The 20,641-nt window shown below is 36.8% G+C and overlaps 2 protein-coding genes across 2 annotated transcripts in view; one reads left to right on the forward strand and one right to left on the reverse strand.

The window, feature by feature from the left end:
• Positions 1 to 20,641, reverse strand: part of DUSP4 (dual specificity phosphatase 4) — a 277,349-nt gene that overhangs the window by 44,128 nt on the left and 212,580 nt on the right. The window lies entirely within an intron of this gene.
• TNKS (tankyrase) overlaps positions 1 to 20,641 on the forward strand; it is a 209,908-nt gene that overhangs the window by 1,033 nt on the left and 188,234 nt on the right. The gene's annotated exons all lie outside the window — the stretch shown is intronic.

Raw genomic sequence — 20,641 nt, forward strand, 5'->3', positions numbered from 1 at the left:
GTGTACTTAAACTTTTTCAGTTCCGAGTGTGAAGGAATAAAGTTAGAATCGGGCTGTCTTAAGAGTTGTGTCATTTGTTGGCTAGTTTCTTTCGTTTTTACAACAAGGGCATGTCCCAGGAGAATAGTCTAAACCAAAAGAGGTTTAACTCAACAAGTGTTTAAGGATCTATCGTAGTCTTGCTAAGCTAATGAAAGACATAAATGAAATTTGTGAAACTTTCCCCCTTTCTCAAGGACCTTACAGTTTAACTGAGCTTATAGTTTAACTGCCTATATGAAACAGCTGGAGAAGAATATTTGGATACATTATGTGACGGTAGAAGAAATAGGCTTTAAAGTGCTGGACTTCTATTTGTTACTTTTCTGACAGTTTACCTTATCTAGATCGCCTCCGTTTTCTCAGGGGAGAAAATGATATACCAAGTTTGTGTGAGGACTTAGCGAGAAGCATCTGAGCCATTGGTTCTCCCCCCCACCCCCAAATGCTGGTTCCTGGACCCCACACGTGTAACTAGGTATTTGCTGGAGTGTTGCATATTTTAGGTGAAGTAGCATTTCTTTTTCTTTAGGTCACATGAAAGGTCTAAGTCTGATATCATGAGTCAACTGAGGTTTTCTTTAGCGTACCTTGTTCTGAATTGGACTATTTTAGCACATGTCACAGATCTTTTTAAAAAGATTTTATTTATTTATTTGACAGAGAGAGAGCACAAGGCAGAGCAGCAGGCAGAGGGAGAAGCAGGCTCCCTTCTGAGCAAGGAGCCCAATGTCAGACTGGATCCCAAGACCCTGGGATCATGAGCCAAAAGGCAGGCGCTTAACTGACTGAGCCACCCAGGCACCCCTACATGTCACAAATCTTGTATTCCTCAGCATACTGCATTATAAATAATCATTAACGGATGGTAGTGATATTTATTTCTGTGATAATGTACTTATTTAGGTTTAGTCACACATAAAATGGTGCTTGTCTCCCAAATCAACTTTTTCCTGTTTGTGAAATAGTTACTTTTTATTCTGTTTTAGAGGTTTATGTGTGCAGAGATAAGTTATCAGACAGACAGTAAACCACAGTCCTGTAATGATGTTTTAATTATGAAAACTGACTTTGAACTTTTTTTTTAAAGATTTTAAAGATTTTATTTATTTATTTGACAGACAGAGATCACAAGTAGGCAGAGAGGCAGGCAGAGAGAGAGAGGGGGAAGCAGGCTCCCTGCTGAGCAGAGAGCCTGATGCGGGGCTCCATCCCAGGACCCTGGGATCATGACCTGAGCTGAAGGCAGAGGCTTTAACAAACCATTGAGCCACCCAGGTGCGCCTGAACTTTTTTTTTTTTTAAGAAATAAATTTTTTCGTTTTGTGGAAATCATAAAAACAGTAAAACTCTACATGGTATTAAATCGTAACACTCTGTAGTCATTTTATGATACTTTCATGTTTGTGTGCATAGCACAACAAATTGGTTAAATCTGGTCTTCTGTGTGTAGGATGAGTAGTTAACAGTAATTCTCAGTTGACTCTTAGTTGGTTAGAATGCGAGTAACGGGATTTTCATGGAAAAGTGGTTTTAAAAGAGGAAACTGGAACAATCCCTAGGATGGAAAAGTTTAGAAATTGTAATTCATTTGTTCCACAAATGTTTTGTTACTTGTCAGAGGTCACATGTTAAATACTGACAAAATTTTGATGTGGCAGATACCTTTGCCCTCATGGAGCTTACAGTCTAATAGGGAAGATTAAAGAAGAACAGCAGTAATAAAATAGCACATTAGTAACCCGAAGTTATTGTAATAAACCGTTGTGGAGGGGTAATACGGATTCTTGTCCTGGTTTTGAACATTTAAGGAAGTCTTTTTAGATGGATAGGGATTTAAAGGATGAGTCCGATCTCTCCAATCTCATTGAAGGAATGTTAACGCCTTAATTTCCATTTAGCAATGATTTTATGGTTCCAGAGAATAAATGAAACCATTTAAAAAATCTCAGAAGTGGTGTGAAGTCATATTTAAATCCTTACAACTTTTAAAAATATTATAGTTCTTTCCAGCAGCAGAATTAAGAATTTTTTCTATCCCATTTCAGACTGTGATAATACTTGTTTCAAATATGGTTTAGAGAAAATAATGGAATCATTCTATCCACTATTAGAGACATAATCTTCAGTTTCCATTGTTGATACAGATTCTCAAACTATTTCTAATGCCTTCGTAAGATGGCCACATCCGAGGGACCCAGGCTTTTATTGTTGACTGGAATTTAAAGTTGACTTTCTCTTCTATAGATGAGACCCTTGATCCTGGTTTTCTGTCGTTCTAAGGACAGCAGTCAAAGCTTTATAAAAAGTATCAATTTAGAGTGGTATTCTCTTTTAAGTTTAGTTCCCAGTAGTGACATACATATTTTTGTCACAGGGACCAGTATGTATTCATGAGATCGCTTTTTGAAGAAAAGCTTAGATGAGGTGTTTTTTTTTTTAAAACGGCTTTAACAAAATGTTGAATTCCAAGGTTTCATGGTACTCACTTTAATTTGATGAAATTTTGAAATAGGCTTCCTAGGTAGTTAATTAACATAAAGATTAGGATATGTAAAATGAGGCTCTTCAGTATCAAATCTAGCAAAATATGCATGACAGTTTTATGCTTTCTTTTGACTTGAATAGTATTACAACAACACACATGGAACTATTTAAAGTTTGCCCAAGTCATTCCGGACTCTTCAGACTTTTTAGCATGACCATGCTTGTCTTTTTTTTCTTCACCACTGTACAAATGAAGTTCCTACACCTGAAAAAAAGACACAAATAGCACTGTGTCCTCTAAACGCATCCGTGGCTAAGAAAACAGTCAGAGTGCTTCAGCCGTGGCGTGGGAATCTATTTTGTACTTAACATGGTCTGCAGAGCAAGTTCGTGGATTGCACTTTCTAGCAAATGCCCAGCCTCGGGGTAGAGGCTCTAATTTGGTAAAAGGTATTAGCTTTTAAATGTCTTCTCAGTTTTTCTTTTTCTAGTCTTTTCTTAAAATCTTGTGCTTTGTTTAAGGTACCCTTTAAAACAAAAGTTACATTGAACTTTTAGTTAGAAAGGTGTGCTAAGTTTCTCTTACAGTTAATGATATTCTTTGGAGCAAATGATTTAAAGAACAAAATAGCTGTTTGTAAGATACTATGTAGAAGTTGGTAACAAGCAAACTGGTCAACAGAGGAGTGTTTGCATAAATTAAAATACTGTATAATTTCTGTTACGTATCCATCTGCTTGTATATTCCTCTATCCATTAGTCTGTCTAATATTTTGAACATGTCCCTGCTCAAATTTCAAGCACCTGTGCAGCTTCCCCTGACAACACCAGTATATGCACGTTATTATCTAGAGTTCAGTGTTTGTTCACAAATTTGTCTTTTAGTGTAAAGTCTATACAAATCTTATTTGTGCATTCGTTGAGTTTTGACAGATGCAAGCACCTGTGCAACTCATACCCTTATAGAAAGGCGTCATCACCTCAGAAAGTTTCCTCCTGCCGTTTTCCTAAGTCCCTGTCCCAGATACAAACACTGTTTTTTTTTTTTTTGTCCACTCTAGATTACGAGTTGCCTGTTTTAGAAGTTCATATAAATGGAATTATATAATCCCGTAATTCCAAATATAATTATATGATATTTACTCTTTTTTCTGCAAGATTTATTTGGCTCAGTTAATGTTTTTGATGTTGTATCAGTAGCTCCTTTTCCCTGCTGGGTAATATGTCATTATGTAAATGTGCTACACCCGGTTTATCCCTTCTCCTATTGATGAACTTTTAGGCTATTTCCAGTTTTGAGCTATTGTGAATAAAGCTGCTGTGAACATTCCTGTAAAAATTTTTTTTTGTGGACATAGATTTTCTTTCTCTTGTGCAAATACCTAGTATTGAAACTACTGGGGCTGAGGGTAGGTAAGTACTCAGTTTTGTAAGAAACTTCCCAAAGTGGATGTACCATTTTACATTCTCATTAACAATACATGAGAGTTCTACTCACCATTTCCTGTTCTTAAGTGTTTCAGTTTTAACCTTTTGGTGGGAATGTGTGGCATCTCATTTTGATTTGTTTTGCATTTCCCTGAAGTCTAATGTTGAAGACTTTTTCATGTGTTCAGTTGCCATTTATATATCTTTTATGAAGTTTTGTCTTTTTTAAATTGGATAAAGTTTACTTTTATTGGGTTTATCTTTTTATTGTTGAGTTTTAGTCCTTTGCTAGCTACACGTTATACATGTTGTGTTGATCCATTTTTAATAGGTCTTTTGAACAGATGTTTTTAAATTTAAATTTATTAAATATATGTCATTTATATATTTATTTTACAGTTATTATTTCCTGTGACCTATGACCTGGATAAGAACTTTTACCTGTTCCCAAGTAACAAAAATATGTTTCTTACTAAAAACGGTATGGTTTTAGCATTTACATTTAGGTTTGTGATCACCCTTATGTTTATTGTTATCTTTGAGCTTGAGTTGAGGTGGTTTGTTTGTTTGTTTGTTTGTTTATTTATCTGTGGGGCTATCCAGTTTTTTTTTTTTTTTTTTTTTTTTAGGACCATTTCTTGAAGAGGTTTTTTTCCCCTATTGGATTGCTTTTTTTCCATTGTCAAGAATCAGATGTTTGTATAAGTGGGGGGTCTATATCCAGACTTTATATCTGTCTTACCTCTCTGTTTTTATGTCAGAATTACATTGCCTGTTTGTATAAGTGGGGGGTCTATATCCAGACTTTATATCTGTCTTACCTCTCTGTTTTTATGTCAGAATTACATTGCCTGGGTAACTGAGGCTTTGTAGTTAGTTTTGAAGTTGATAGTGTGAATGTTCCAACTTAGCTCAGCTTTTTCAAGATGCTTTGGATTTCCTAGGTTTGTTGAACTTTCATTGAAATTTTAACTTCACATAGTTCTACAGCATGGCATGCTGAGCTGATAATTGGGGTTATGTTGAATCTATAGGTCGGTTTGGGGAAAATTGACATCTTAAGAATATCGAGTCTTCCGGGACGCCTGGGTGGCTCAGTGGGTTAAAGCCTCTGCCTTCGGCTCAGGTCGTGATCCCAGGGTCCTAGGATCGAGTCCCGCATCGGGCTCTCTGCTCGGCAGGGAGCCTGCTTCCTCCTCTCTCTGCCTGCCTCTCTGCCTCCTTGTGATTTCTGTCTATCAAATAAATAAATAAATCTTTAAAAAAAAAAAAAAGAATATCGAGTCTTCCAATCCATGACCATTATTTAACCATTTATTTTCTCTTAGCAGTTTTCATAAATTCTAGTGTGGGGAGCCTTTCATGAGATTTTTTTAAATTCTAATTTTTAAAAGAAAATTATTATTTCTAATAGTTCTTTTGTAGATTCTTTAGGATTTTATTAAAGAATCATATCTTCAAATAGAGGCAGTTATGACATATTTGTTCTTTTTGATAATGTTGAAAAAAGTGATGAGGGTGGATATCTTTGTCTTGTTCCAACTCTCAGGGGAACAACAGTATTTCACCATTAAGTATGATGTTAGCTTTAAGTTTTTCATAAGTATCCTTCTCTCAAATAGAAGAAGCTCTTTTCATTTCTGGTTTGTTGAGTGGGTTTATCATAAAATGGTGTTGAATTTTATCAAATGCCTTTTCTGCATATTTTGAGATAACCATATGGGCTTTATCCTTTATTCTTTTATTCTTTTAATATATTACATTGCATTTATGAAATGTTAAGTCAACCTTGCATTTTTGGGGTAGACACTATTTGGTCATGATGTCTATTCCTTTTTATATATTCCTAGATTTTGTTTGCTAATGTTCTGTTAAAGATTTTTGCATAGATCTAAGTTTATGAGAAATATTGGCTTGTAATTTTCTTATCTTTTTTGTTTTTGTTTTTGTAATACCTTTGTCAGGTTTTGGCATTAGGGTTATGCTACCTTCCAAATAAAGTGTATTTGGAAGTGTTTATTTCTTTTTATTCTGAATGATTTTTTTTGGACACTTGCCATCATTTTCCTTAAATATTTGATAGAATCCCCCAAAGAAACTAACTAAACCATAGTTTTCTTTGTGGGAAGATTTTTGATACTGAATTTAATTTCTTTAATAGGTAGATGGCTAAGATACTCAGTTATTATCCCTCAATTTTGGTGAGTTATATTTTTCAAGGAATTTGTTTATTTTGTCTGAGTTGTTGAATTTGTTTGCATAGGTGTGCTTATAGCATTCTATTTTATTATTGTTATATTGTCTCTAAAAGCTAATGAGACAGACTCCTTTATTATTTTTCATACTGATAATTTGTGTTTTCTTTGATTAGACTAGCCAGAGTGTTTATCAGTTCTACTGATTTTTTCATAGTGCCAACTTTCAGCTGTGTTAATTTTGTCCATTGTTTGTTCTCTTAATTATTTCCTCCTTTCTACTTATTTTGACTTTACTGTATTAGTTACTTGTTGCTGTTTTTGAAATACCCCAAAACGTAAGAGCTTAAGGTAACGAACATTTATTATTTCATAGTTGCTTTGGGTCAGGATTCCAGGTGTGGGTCAGCAATCTGGGCATGACTTAGCTATGTCTTCTGGCTCAAGATCTCTCATTTGACTTCAGTCAAAATGTGGGTTGGGCTTGTGGTCTTATCTGAAGGCTTGACGAGGGCAGAATCTCCTAACAAACTGTTCATGTGATTGTTAACAGGATTTATTTCATTGGCGGTTGTTGGACTGCGGTCTTTCAGTTCCATAAAGCAGCTCCCAACATGACATTTGGCTTCTTTCAGAGCCAGCAAGTGAGAGAACAAAAGAGATCAAGCAAGATGGAAGCTAGAGTCTTTTTAAAATGTAATATTACAAGTATTCCCTCATCAACTTTTGTAGTATTCTGTTAGCTAGAGGTTAATCAGTACGACCAGCCTGTATTAAAAGGGAGAGGATTACACTGGGGCATATATAATGGGAGATGGAGGTCACTGGGAGTCATCTGAGGAACTATATTGCACATTTACTTTGTTTTTCTCTTATAAATTTCATTTAGTTTTAGTTCTACAAGTAAACGTGTGATAGATAGTCCCCAGAGATGACTACCACATATTCTTCCTCTTTAGGTATATGTATACTGTATCACTTATCAAAAGGTGGAGGCTTTTTCCTTCCACCTGTATTTGAGTTGGTTTTGTGATTTGCCAGGATGAATGGAATGTGGCAGTTTTGCGTGTAACACCTGAGCCTTCAGAGATCTTAAGTTTTCACTTTCATGCATTGGGAACTTTCTTGAACCCAGCCACCATGCTTTTAGAAGGACCATGGAGAAGTAAGGCTTGTGCCTTTCAGCCAGAACCCACTGCCAGCTGAGTGAGTGAAGCTTGGGTATTCCAGCCTCATCAAGCCTCCAGACGATTGTATCATCAGAATAATAAGTAGTAGTTGTTATTTTGAGCCATAGATTTTGGAATAGTTTGTTATATAGCAATAGATAAGAAATCATTATTTATAGCTACAATTCTAGCCATATCTGTTGCAAATGCTCACTGCTAGTCCTAGTATTGATGTCTCTAGTTTTTTTTTGGTAGTCTGTTACTTATTCGCTGGAGCTTACTCAGGAAGGTGTCCTGGAAACAGCAATGCCTGAAATTTTTTTTTTTAAAGAGATTTTATTTATTTATTTGACAGATAGAGATCACAAGTAGGCAGAGAGGCAGGCAGAGAGAGAGAGAGAGAGAGAGGAGGAAGCAGGCTCCCTGCTAAGCAGAGAGCCTGATGCAGGGCTCCATCCCAGGACCCTGGGATCTTGACCTGAGCTGATGGCAGAGGGTTTAAACCACTGAGCCACTCAGGTGCCCCAATCTGAAATTTTTTTAATGCCAGTAAAAGCCGTTGCCTTATTCTAGAAGTCAGTTTGACTGTATATAAAAATTTTGGTTCTTTTTTTCTTTCCCGAGTATTTAAAAAATTATCCCATTTTTTCCTGGTAAAAGCTGCTAATGTTGAAAGTCTGATGGTAATCTGATTTTCTTTATGTCCCAAGGATTTTTTCCTCCTGCACAATGTCAACATATTCTAACAGAATTTATCTTAGTCTTAGTTTCTCTAAGTAGATTTTCTCAGATATATGTTGTGTTTTTTTACATTGCTCCAGATCTTGTATTTTAGAAAAATTTTTTTGAATTTTAGTTTTTAGTTTTTGGGCTTTTTTTTCTTTTTATGTATATTGGAACTTTACCTTTCACTAAATTTGCCACTTGCTCTGTGTGTGTATGTGGTAAAAGAATACATAATATAAAATTTACCATTTTAACCATTTTTAAGTGTTAGTTCATTGTTAGTAAGTACATTCACAGTGTTGTACAACCATCACCACTGTCCATTTCCAGAACTTTTCATCATCTCAAATATAAACTCTTGTGTCCATTTAAACACTAACTGCTCATTCCCACCTTACCCCAAGCCCTGGGAACTGTCATATACTCTTTTTTTTTTTTTTTAAAGATTTTATTTATTTATTTGACAGAGATCACAAGTAGGCAGAGAGGCAGGTGGGGGAGGGGGGACAGGCTCCCCACTGAGCCCCATGAGGGGCTTGATCCCAGGACCCTGGGATCATGACCTAAGCCGAAGACAGAGGCTTTAACCCACTGAGCCACCCAGGCGTCCCTGTCACATACTCTTGAATCCTTTTTAAAAAAATATATTATGAGATATTATGTTAAGGGCTTTTTTATAATAAAATGGTTTCCTCATAGTCTATTTATGTAGATTTTTTGACAAGTTTTGTCTACTCTTCTGTCTTTTCTTTTCCCTTGGGGCATCCCGTTCCTTCCAAAGGAGCTGTATAGATCACAGCTAGGTGTTCATTCTTTCCAGACCTCAAGTGATTCTTTGGCAGTTAAAAGGGGAAAGAAATACACCTGGGAGATAGAAGAAGTATCATCAGGGGCCACGTTATGAGCATGCATAAGTTTAAAAATGGGATCTTAAGCTTAGATCTCAGGAGAAGAAATAATCAAGGAATGTAACTAATGCTAAGAAAATATATAGTAGTGCTATGTTTTGGAAAGGAATAAACATTGCCATGAGTCTTGTGATCAGTTGCACAAGACTAGCTTGTTCTTGAATGTCTTTAATAGCCTCCTTTTGCTTCACAACAAAGAAATCTTTTGGGTGGTTCTCTGTAAAATATGCAGTAGATACAATCGAAGAGATCAGTGTCTCTTAAATTCTTATTTTTTCCCACATATCAAGGTCCTTAAAGTTACTTCGACTTATGTTTATTTCTCTGATAAAAATACCCAGGAAGGTGGGATGTAGCTGTGATCATGGTATTTCCATTAAAGTTTAGGTACTCGGGATAATTTTGAGGGTTGTTTTCCAAAAATCATTTTTTGAGTAACTGAGACAAGGTAGGAGTTTTTGGTTTTGTGTGCTTGCTGGGTTTTCCTTTTAAGGCTTCATTAGATGTCTGAGATTGCTTTTCCTTACTGTGAGTTGCTGGGTTCTTTGTCAACTGGAAACTTGTTTTGCCTGTTTGTTCAGTTATCTGTGGAAAGAATTAGAGCTGTGAGTTTAAATCCCACCCCAACATCAACATCCCCCCCCCCCCCGCCTTTTTTTTGGAGTGTGTCAGCTCCCTATTCAATTAACTAGTGTGCTTTCTAATTGTGGGGAAAAAAAGAGAAAAATATGAAGTAAAGTTTTCTCGCTCCTGTGTCTTCTTGATGTAACAAAAAGTACACTGATGGTTGGTGGTGGCTGCTTTTTTTGTTTGTTTGACTTGCAACTTCTTTCTTATATGGTAGATGTATTTTTTTAAAAAGTGAAGAGGCATTTGGTAGATGATTTGTATTAACTGTAAACTGCATTTGCTGATTGACCAAAAATTCTTGAATCTAAAGTCCTGATCATCAATTACAGTTTAAAAATAACCTACGTACCCCGTTGTAATGCTTTTGAAAAGCTAGGGTATGCCCAGTTGATGCCCAGTAATAATGCTATAACTAGACACCAAAAAGATTGGATGCCTTCGTTCTGTTATATTCACCAGCCGTGGAGACCATTTTGATGTTCTCATCCATCTTGTTAATAAGATGTGCAGTTCTCCCTTTCCAAAAGCTCACATTGTTCTCATGTTGACGACTCTTGTTTTCTTTTTTAAGAAGAAATGACCTGGGATTACAGCTAGTGAATAAATGAATACATTTTAGCTATTTTCCCCCACTAATGTCTTGAGAAGAGATGTCAGCCTATGCTTTTCCTCTTTGTAGGAAGATACTCTTATTTGGGGGGAAAAAAAAGTTTTGGACTAATATAAAAATTGGTAGCAAGTTATCAAAAACTTGGTTGCCCTCCTACCCCCAAATACCCACAAATTTAACAGTAGTGAAGTATAATTGTTACCCTATTAAAATCTTACAAAAGCAGATAAATTTGTAGTATGTAATAACAGCAGTTCAGTGTTTAATTCATTGGATCGCTTCTAGTATGTGCTTTATAAATATTTGAGCAAGTGAACTTTGTAAGTTAATGCTTCTGATTTCTCATCTTCTTTCTTAAATGTATAAATAATAATCCTTGTATATTAGTCCAGTCCTTTGTCATTAAAGTGCTTTCACTGCTCTGTTGGCACATACATGAATGAACATAGTTTTGATATTACTAAATAATAGTATAAAAACTAATAGAAATAGTAAGAATTGTCTGGGAGTGACTTTTGTGCTTTCCCTGTGTAATTTTATTTGATCCTTACAGCAGCAACCATACAAGGTAGATTTTGTTTTTGTTTTTGTTTTTAAAAATGAAGCAACTGAGACTCAGAGAATTATGTCTTTTCCAAGGTCACAAAGCTCTTAAGTGATGGAGCCAGATACAGTGTTTTCCTTGAAGTGTCAGGCTCACTTTGTTCATTCTCAGGAGACTGCCAGATACACAAGTCAAACAGAGCTCAAGCAGTTGCATAAGTATTATTCCTCAAGACCACCGTATTTTGGTATCTACAAGTGATTAATGTATGTTTCTCATTTTGTCACAAGAATATTAAAAAGGTTGTGTACTCTAGGGTTGAGTTTAGTAAAATTAATATTTATATTTTCATGACATTTTTAAGTGAAACTGGCTGCCCCCAGCCCCCTCCCCTTTTTTAAACTGTGAGGACCTGGTGGTAAAGAATACAATGACTATTAGTATAGTTTGGTGCCACTGTCTTGGTTCAAGCCAAGATGTCAGCAGTTTCACTTGCCATCACCGTTGTAGCACCAAGAGCGCCATAAGTACATCTTCCAGATGACCGGCATATGATGTTACAAAATGGTGTAGTATCAGTGTGTTGGTATCAAAAAATTCAAAATGGTCTTAGTATTATTTTGTAAGTAGTTTTGACTTTTCAGACTCCCAGAAAAGTCTCAGGGACCTCCAGACGTACCCACCACACTCTGAAAGCTGCTGAGCTTATGTAAGTGGTTCTTAATTTTGTTAACACTCTTTTTTGAGAATCTGATGAAAGGCATGAACATTCTCCCAAGAAAGATGAACAGCAAATTTTACACGTAATTTTCAGAGGATTACAAACATCTAGAGGCACTAGAGCTATATGGTTCTTAAACTGCATCAGAATCACCCCAAGGGCTTGTTGAAACAGATTGCTAAGACCACACCCCCAAAATTTCTCATTGAGTTGGTCTGGAGTAGAGTCTGAGAATTTGCATTTTTAACAAGTCTAATGTAATGCTGATGTTGATGTTCACTTTGTGAGTAGTGATTTTTTTTTTTTTTTTAAAGATTTTTATTTATTTATTTGACAGAGAGAGATCACAAGTAGGCAGAGAGGCAGGCAGAGAGAGAGAGAGGAGGAAGCAGACTCCCTGCCGAGCAGAGAGCCTGATGCGGGACTCGATCCCAGGACCCTGAGATCATGACCTGAGCCGAAGGCAGCGGCTTAACCCACTGAGCCACCCAGGCGCCCGTGAGTAGTGATTTTTAACTCTAGACCAATTAAGTCAAATCCAGAAGTAGGAGCAAGGCTTTTGCTTTTTACAAATCTCCTCTGGTGATTCTCACATGCAGAGTTGAGAATCACTCTTTGAGGATATGTGTAACATGGATTAAAACTCCCAAATCTAGGGGCGCCTGGGTGGCTCAGTGGGTTAGAGCCTCTACCTTCGGCTCAGGTCATGATCCCAGTGTCTTGGGATCGAGCATTGGGCTCTCGGCTCAGCGGGGAGCCTGCTTCCTCCTCTCTCTGCCTGCCTCTCTGCCTACTTGTGATCTCTGTCTGTCAAATAAAAAAATAAAATCTTTAAAAAACAAAACAACAAAAAAAACCCCTCCCAAATCTAGTGATATTAAGAACATCTAATATTTGTAAAACCTTTTATGTTTTAGGAAGTATTTTGACAATTGTGACTCAGTGACTACTAAAGAGCCTATTACGTAGTTATTACCTCTGAGAAAAACCTGGCTAGGTATTCAAGAAATTGTAGTTTCATGGTTGTTTGGATTTTGAGTCTAGGAAGTTTGAGTCTAGGTAGTGAACTGAAAGGGTGATCACTGAAAGTTTTTTTTTTTAATTTTTTTTTTTTTAAGATTTTATTTATTTACTTGACAGAGATCACAAGTAGGCAGAGAGGCAGGCAGAGAGAGAGGGAGGAAGCAGGCTCCCTGCTGAGCAGAGGGCCTGATGAAGGGCTTCATCCCAGGACCCTGAGATCATGACCTGAGCCGAAGGCAGAAGCTTTAACCCACTGAGCCACCCAGTGCCCCTAACTGCAAGTTTTTAAGACAATGCTATACATATATTCCTAGAGAGTTTTTGTATATAGATACATGTGTTATGAAATTTACTTTACTAAAAGGTTCTACTAATTTATATTACTAACATACCCTTGACAACACCAGGTAAAACCCCTGTCATGTGTCATTGAGTCACTACCCCTCTACCACTCATAGATTAGTTTTGTTTACTTTTGAACTTGGTATGAATGATATTAGATAGTATATACTATATTGTGCGTGACTCCTCTCTCTTGTATAGTTGTAGTTGATTCATTTTCAGTGTTAGAAGGAATGCCATGGTTTGAATATTCTGGTACGTATCTGTTCTAGTGGTGATGATCATGTTTTTGTGAATATTGCTCCTCTGAACATAGTTCTTAACTTTTTGATTAAAAAAACAGTTCATGTTTTAATATGCATTTCTTTGATTATATCTGGAGTACCTGGTTTTACTTTTTTAAATAATTTGTATTTCTTTTTTAGTGAATTGTTTTCTTCCCTTACACTTTTTTTTTTTAACCTTTTGATGTTTTCTTATCATTGCAAATATTTTCCTGGTTTGCTTTTTAATTTTATTTCCAACTTTTCAAACCTGTTGCCTTTAATTTTTTTTTAAGATTTTATTTATTAATTTGACAGAGATCACAAGCAGGCAGAGAGGCAGGCAGAGAGAGAGGAGGAAGCAGGCTCCCTGCTGAGCAGAGAGCCCGATGCGAGACTTGATCCCAGGACCCCGAGATCATGACCCGAGCCGAAGGCAGCGGCTTAACCCACTGAGCCACCGAGGCGCCCCTGACTTTTTTTGTTTGTTTGTTTTCTTCAATTTTATGTTTAAAAAGGCATTTCCATTCTGAAATCATGCAAATGTCCACCTCAGTTTTTTTATGGCTTCATTTTCTTATTTTGTACCTTAATCTGTTTTGAATTTATTTTGCTATATACTAAGAAGTAAGGATTTTAAGTTTTGGGTTTTTTTTTTCCTAAGCAGGTAGCCAGTTTCCTTGAGCCCTTTATTGTATAATAAGTACAACCATTAAAATAAAAATGAAGATGAAGTCTCTTAATTATAGTTGAAAGCAGAGGTATTCATTAGGGCACATTTTGCTTCTTTTTCTTTGAGTCCTCATTAACTGTTTGATTAATTCATTGTGCTGTATTTGACCTTTCTGTTTCTACTTTTATAGTGAAAGTATTTTCTGCAATAATATATTGAAATAAATGGAAGTAGACTAAAAACTCAGTGGAATTTCAGGAGTCCTTAGCTTTTCTGTCTGTCTTCTAACAGTGTTGTATATACAGATACATTTTGCAGTTTTCTGATACCTAAATTTGCATTGCAGAAATTTTAAATTATGCTGCTTTGATAGGGAACAGTCATAGTCTAACCCCCTGACATACAGAATTTAAAGGATTTTTAATTCTTATACTTCGGTTTTGAAGGATGATCCTGCTTCTCCATGGTTTTTGTGGTAGAAAATTAGTTGATTCCATGTTGTTGTCTGTTTGAGAATCTTTATTACTCTTTATTACTACCTCTCCGAACCACTCTGAACTTATTTTAGGTACTTGAATGTACTTCACACCTCTTGAACTTTGGATATACTCTATCTTGTCCTCCTTGGGACATTTATTCCAGTCCTTTTTTCTGCTTAACTACTTACTCTGTAGAATTTAGCTCAGGATATCACTTCATTGGGGACGCTTTCCTACCACCAGCTTAGTTAAGTTTATATGGCTGTGTGCTCTTTGTAACAACCTACATGTTGCAATTATTTGCTGGAATGTTCATTGTTCAGTGTTCCTGGAGATCTCACACACACAAACACACACACACACACACACCCATCCCTAAATCCATTTTTCATCATGCTGAAGTATTTTGATGAAATCACTTTCAACTAGTATCTTTTTGTGTTCAGCTTTGAGATTTTACATATCTGAGATTAATTTTACTCTTTCATGTAAATGAAAAACTGGCTGTATATGAAATTAAGCATCAAAATGCTTTTCCTTAAAATAAAGAAGGTTGACTTTAATCTGAAGTCAAAAAGTTTGTCTTTTCTTGCTGAAAGGTTTAGAAATTTCATTGCCTTTAATATTGCCAGATTGCACAAAACATGTCCATCCATTCTGTTTAGTGCTTTATGAACTCTTATTAATCTGAAACTTTACATTTTCCTTTAATTCTGAGAAGTACTGTCATTATTTCTATGCATGTATAAATCTTATCTTCCTGTCCTCTACCTCTCCGCCTTCTCTTTATCCCCATCAGATACTTACTGGGCTAGTTCTTCAACCTTTTTTTTTTTTTTAATGAGGAATTTATTCTTTATTTCATTACTATTCAATCAATTCATTATATATTTTAGTTTTCCACTTACATTTTTCATGACAATATTTCCAGTTGGTTTTACCTGAATGATTTTTGTTCTCATGTCATACTTTCAGTATTCTCCATTATTTTCTCTTGAAGCATTTAATTTGCCAGTTTTAAACGTCTTTTTTTGTTTTGTTTTGTTTTGGTCTATTAATTCTGCTTTTAGTTTATTGTTCTTTCATGGTGCTTGCACTCCTCAGACATGTTATTTTCCACTGTGAGCTTACATTGCCTTAAAACCAACAGTTGGGCCAGTATTGCATTGTTATGGGAGAATGAGTTTGATAGGGGTCAGGTTTAGGGGTTGTGAAAGCCTGTGTTCTGTTTTGGTCCTCCAGGTGTTTTGAGGTAAATAGGGACATACCTCAGGGTAGAGAGGCTCTAGGTGGGAATTTTTGCTCAATTCCGCCCCGGTTGCACACAATTTCTCTCACTCTTATCTTTTCAAAGTGTTGTCACCTTCAGTGTATTGCCTAATTAGGAGTCTACCTCTACTTTCCTTCCCACCTCAACTAAGTTCTACTATTTTACCTTGGTGTTACTCCTTTTCTGTTGGCTAGAACTGGGCTGGAAATACTGCTTTATATTCCACAGTGGCATAGGGGACAATGTGACTGTGTTGAGGAGTAAAAGGACACAATTAGGACATTTTCCTCTTGCTTCTCCTCTGTCCAGGATACCTGATCTATCTCTTAAGCTGATGTTTCTTCTCACAGCGATACTTAAATATTTTCTTTTTCTTCCTCAAGGGATGATTTCTTAAACTGTTTTGTTGTTGTTGTTTAGGTTGGAATCTGAGATTTATCTCTTCCTTTCTGCTTCTCACTTGGGTTTAGGGAACCAAAATGTCAAGAACCAAGAATGTCAAATACATTCTTGACTATACTTGCTAATTAATACTATTTTATCTACCCATAAATGCTTTTCTAAATCAGTTTCTACAAAGTGGAAAAATTAATTGGTGAGATGCTTCCTTTGACAGATGAAAAACATGGAACTTCATTGACATTGAATTCATTCTGTAGTTTGTTTTCTAAATTGTTATTTTAGAAATAGCAGGTTGATAATGCTGAAGAAAGTAAGTAGGTTCTTCTTCTGTTTTATAGTCTAATTTTTTCTAATGTTTTTAGACAGAATAATGAACAATTTACATCTGTCATTAAGTACCTTTTTATCCATCACAGCTTAGCTTTTGTGGTTTCCTTTGATAATAAGAAAAACAGTGATATATGGGAGAGTTCATGAGTTATTTCCTAAATATTCTCAAACTTATTTTGCTCTTATTTTGAGTATCTTTTGAGTATAATTAGATCTTTCTACCCTTAAGGAAAAAAATTAAAATGAATAAATATGGGAGATGTAATATAAATTTTTTCTTTCTTTTTTTTTTTTTTTTTAAAGATTTTATTTATTTATTTGAGAGAGAGACAGTGAGAGAGAACATGAGTGAGGAGAAGGTCAGAGGGAGAAGCAGACTTCCCATGGAGCTGGGAGTCCGATGTGGGACTCGATCCTGGGACTCCAGGATCATGACCCGAGCCGAATGCAGTCGTCCAACCAACTGAGCCACCCAGGCGCCCATAAATTTTTTCATTGAGTATATAAGTGTAGGTCAATGGATTTCATAGTTGAAATGATATACAGTGGTTGTTGCTTTTGTTGACAGTCTAATTAGGTAAAAAATATCTTTAGGCTATAACTTTGTTACCATAAATAATAAGATCACTTTAAAATACTCCACAAACACCTTAGGTTTCTCATGTTTTATTATGTTTCAGAAATCACAGTTGTTAGTTACAAGATTTAATATTGGTCAGGGTTGTTCCTTGGAAGCTTTAATTTTAGTAGGTTTAAAATATTGAACATAGGGGCACCTGGGTGGCTCATTCATTAGGGGTCTGCCTTCCGCTCAGGTCATGATCCTAGGGTCCTGGGATTGAGCCCCACCCACATCAGGCTCCCTGTTCAACAGGAAGCCTGCTTCTCCCTCTCTCACCCACCCCCCTTTCTTACTGTGTCTCTCTCTGTCAAATAAATAAATAAATAAAGAAATATTGGGGGCGCCTGGGTGGCTCAGTGGGTTAAAGCCTCTGCCATTGGCTCTGCTCATGATCCCAGCGTCCTGGGATCGAGCCCCGCATCGGGCTCTCTGTTCAGCGGGGAGCCTGCTTCCTCCTTTCTCTCTGCCTGCCTCTCTGCCTACTTGTGATCTCTGTCTGTCAAATAAATAAATAAAAATCTTAAAAAAAAAAAAAAGAAATGCTGAACATAAGTGAAACAATTTTCTATCTCTAAACTTGGACTTGGTGAAGAGATGCTAGATGACCTTACATTTGATATTGAAGCATTTTTGAATGGCCTTAATTTAAACTCTAACATTAGAATAAGGAAAACAGTTAAGTATACTTTTAATGGAAGCAACGTGAGTTTACCCCATGGTGATTCACAGAAACTATATCAGGTGAGATGTTGCACAGAGAAAAACTTTATTTGCAGCAAATAAGGAGATCATGTGGAATAGATTCCAAAGCTGGGACTCCCCGAGAGGGTGAATGGGTACTTTCCGTTTAGGGTTAGGATGAATGTTTAGATAGGAAAGCCTTGTCAGATATGTGGAGGTTGTATAAGGTTAAGCATATGCCTTAAGGAAACATTTGTACGCATGTAAATAAGGCTGAGGCTCTTCCTTGGGTGGAGATTTTAGTATTATAATGAGATGAAGGTAATTTCCTCTCATCCAGGGGTCACTCCACAGTCCATCAGAATAGGCGCATATCAGGGATTTGGGTCAACTCTGGGTAGTTGCCATCATCTGAGGGGTGGTTTTGGGTTTCATTTGTCTGAGTTAAGAGGTAAGCCAGAGGAGCGGGGTGGCTCAGTGGAGTAAAGCCTCTGCCTTCAGCTCTGCTCTGGTAATGATCTCAGGGTCCTGGGATCAAGGCCCCGCCCCCCCCCCCACCCTCTCGAGTTGGGCTCGCTGCTCAGCAGGGAGCCTGCTTCCCTTCCTCTCTCTCTGCCTACTTGTGATCTCTGTCAAATAAATAAAATCTTAAAAAAAAAAAAAAAAAAGAGGTAAGCCAGAAGGAAATGCTTAAGGAAAAATGTGAGACAAAGGTTAGTCAGTACAAGTAGGTGGGCAGTACAGGACAGGTCTTGGGATCTAACTGGTGACATATTAAGGTCAGGCTTTGTGTTATGAATTTAGGTTTTCCTCACAGAATCAGCACAATGATTTCCACATAGTATATTTTAAAATTTCTTAGAATATATAAAATAATGCAGTTCTTTCTCACACTGTTTAGGGGAAAGCAAGTGCTGCAGTTTACAAAATAAGTTCACATTACTTAGTTCAGTAGAGAAGAGCAGTTTCATCTGGGTGAACTTTTTATTGCTACCTGCTTGCCTGGACCCTTCTCCAAGTGGCGCCTCCATAAACCGAGCTGCTCAGGCTAGAAGCTTGGGAGCCGGTCTTTGTTGTCTTTCCTTTTGGCCCATCTGTACTGCTGCTGTCTATTCCACGCCGCCATCAATTCTTGCCCGGATGGTGGCAGGTTTTTCTTAGCCTGTTTCTCTGATTTTGCCAGTGACCCTCTCCATTCTGTTTTTCACATAGCCAACCGATAATCCTTTTAAGACTTAAATACAATCAAGTAATTTCTCTCATAATGGACTTCCAACATACTTAAAATCCAAACTTCTTACCCACGACTTAGAAAGCTGGGACAGATACTGTTGGTTATTCACCCAAAAGTTCATTTTCTCCTTTATCTTCAATAACAGATCTTAGATTTTGTAGAAGGCTGCGTGTGCCCAGTTTAAAAAAAAAAAAAAATTGACTTTCCAGACTTAGGGGAGCTGGACAGATGACTCATTTTTGGCTAATGAGATATAAATGAAAATATCTTAGAGAGGCTTCCTTAAAAATAAAGACTCTGAGAAAGCCTTTTTCTTCTCCCTTTTCCCTCTTCTTTCTTATGTGGGAACCTGAATATGTATGACACTCTTTTGTGACCCTGAGAAACAAATAAGGAGAAGAGAGCCTATGCATGCTGTAAGCTTGCCAGAGTGGAAGAATGTTTAAAAGCTCTTGTTAAGCTTATATATGAGACTGAATTGCCTCTGACCGGACAAGTTTAGTGAGATATGTGGAGTCTCTACCTTTTTTTTTTTTTTTTTTTTGAGGTTTCACAAATGAAGTATATCATTATTTGTAGCTGGGTGTGTTCCTCACTGATAAAGGCTCTTCACGATCTGGCTCTTGCCTGTCTTCTGACCTCTTTTTGCCGTTACTGCCTCTGGTTACATTAGCTGGCAGACAAATCTTGGCTGACAGACTCCTTCCTGCTCGGATCCAGACTCCTCATGACTCAAAGGCTCTGTGTGATCTGGTTTTATTGACTGCCCCTAATGTACCACTGCCCTCTCTGTCCCAGGATGAAAAAAAAAAAAAAAAAAAAAAAAAAAACAACCTTAAAATACCCCCAAATCCTTGAGAAATATGTGTGAGATACTAATGAGGAAACAACACAAAATGAGAGCTCTGAATTTGAGGAGAGCTATGTGTATGATATACGTGGATATACATGATACATGGTATATCATTTCCATGGATTAGAAGACTCAGTATCGTAAATTTGTCAGCTTTATAGAATTAATTCTAACCAATGAGCTTTAAAAACTTCTTTTCTAGCACATTTCTTTGTGGAACTTAAAGATAATTGCATTGAACATCAAAAAGCAATAGTCGCCAGGATAATTTTTTAAGAGAAACAAGGGGGATTGACACTGCCCTACTTGGTATTTTAGACTTTCTTTTTTTTTTTTTTTTTTTTTTAAATATTTTATTTATTTATTTGACAGTGAGAGATCACAAGTAGGCAGAGAGGCGGGCAGAAAGAGAGGAAGGGAAGCAGGCTACCGGCTGAGCAGAAAGCCCGATGTGGGGCTCGATCCCAGGACCCTGAGATCATGACCTGAACTGAAGGCAGCGGCTTAACCCACTGAGCCACCCAGGCGCCCCTTTAGACTTTCTTTGAAGTTAAACTATTAAACAAACTGACCAACCAAAGAGAAAAGATGTGAAAAACATAAAATTAGATCTGTAACTCCCAGCATATATACAGGTAGATTAAAGATGTAAACATGGAAAGCAGGGGCACCTGGGTGGCTCAGGGGGGATAGCCTGGACTCCCTAGAATCCAGGGACTCTAGGGAGTCTGCTTCTCCCTCTCCTTCTGCCCCTCTCTCTGCTCATGCTCTCTTTGTGTCTCTCAAATAAATAAAAGCTTCAAAAAAAAAAAAGAAGTGGAAAGCAGAATTATAAAAGGAATCTAGGGGAAAATGTATGAACAGTGTAGGAATAGAAAGGATTTCTTATAGACTTTGTCGAAAGCAGTGTAGGGGAAGATTGATATGTTTTATTATGTTCAAGTTTAAAACTTGTCTGAAGTCAAACATAAATAAAGTGTCAAGATAAGCCATAAGCAAAATAATATGTTTT

This window comes from Mustela lutreola, chromosome 18 (assembly GCF_030435805.1).
Source record: "Mustela lutreola isolate mMusLut2 chromosome 18, mMusLut2.pri, whole genome shotgun sequence".
NCBI lineage: Eukaryota > Metazoa > Chordata > Mammalia > Carnivora > Mustelidae > Mustela > Mustela lutreola.